We start from the raw sequence: 1,281 nt of genomic DNA, 5'->3' as shown, positions 1-1,281 counted from the left end.
AGGCCATGGCAAGCAAAACACCAGACTCTACAGAGGAAAGTGAGTGTATAAAGTAGGCTTGAGAAAAGCAGGCTAAATCTGCAATCTTCCTGTGATGCCACCAGAGGACGCCCAGCACTGTGGGCATTGTGGTCAAGGTCAGCCCTAGGTCTGTTGCTGCTAGCATGGCCAGGAAATAGTACATGGGCTCATGGAGGTTGTGATCTTCCTTAATGAGAAGAAGGAGGATTCCATTGTCAATGAGGATGGAGATATAGACAAAAAAGAAGGGAATGGAAATCCAGTGGTGAGCTGCCTCCAGGCCTGGAAAACCAGTCAACAGGAAGGAATTGAAGCTGCTGTTAGGCCACATGCTGGGTTTATCCAGAAGAAACGTCTTTTTTTCTCTGTTAGTACCGCGGAAGTGCAGTTCTACTTTCACGGTATCATTCCGACTATATCATTTTGGAATGTTTTCTTAAAGGAAATAATAACATCAATGTAAGCCGTTTTTTCTCAAAATGTATTCATAGGACAACGTGTACTGTTTGTATTTTTAATTGCACATTCCAAGGATCATCTCCCACTCACTCAAATTCTTGGAGTTTCAGCTGTTCCTGTGAATTTTAACAAGCTTTCCGGGAAATATTTTATGCACACTGCCACTTAAAACCATTTCCATCAACTCTGCAGATTTAACAGAATACATACTCTGTGGCTCATAAGGAACCCAGCCCCCACCTTATTCTAATCTACTACCTAAACTCATAATCCACTACCAAACTCATAATTGCCTTCACAGTAGTGATTCCCAACCTACNGGTTTATCCAGAAGAAACGTCTTTTTTTCTCTGTTAGTACCACAGAAGTGCAGTTCTACTTCCAAGGTATAATTCCAACTATATCATTTTGGAATGTTTTCTTAAAGGAAATTATAACATCAATGTAAGCCGTTTTTGTTCAAAATGTATTCATAGGACAACGTGTACTGTTTGTATTTTTAATTGCACATTCCAAGGATCATCTCCCACTCACTTACTCAAATTCTTGGAGTTTCAGCTGTTCCTTTGAATTTTAACAAGCTTTCCGGCAAATATTTTATGCACACTGCCACTTATAACCATTTCCATCAACTCTGCAGATTTAACAGAATACATACTCTGTGGCTCATAAGGAACTCAGTCCCCACCTTATTCTAATCTACTACCTAAACTCATAATCCATTACCAAACTCATAATTACCTTCACAGTAGTGATTCCCAACCTACGTTTTCCTGCATATTGATGACTTACCTGGTTTAT

Source organism: Galeopterus variegatus, unplaced genomic scaffold (assembly GCF_000696425.1).
Source record: "Galeopterus variegatus unplaced genomic scaffold, G_variegatus-3.0.2 Scaffold27127, whole genome shotgun sequence".
Lineage (NCBI taxonomy): Eukaryota > Metazoa > Chordata > Mammalia > Dermoptera > Cynocephalidae > Galeopterus > Galeopterus variegatus.
Note: the sequence above shows the minus strand (reverse complement) of the source record.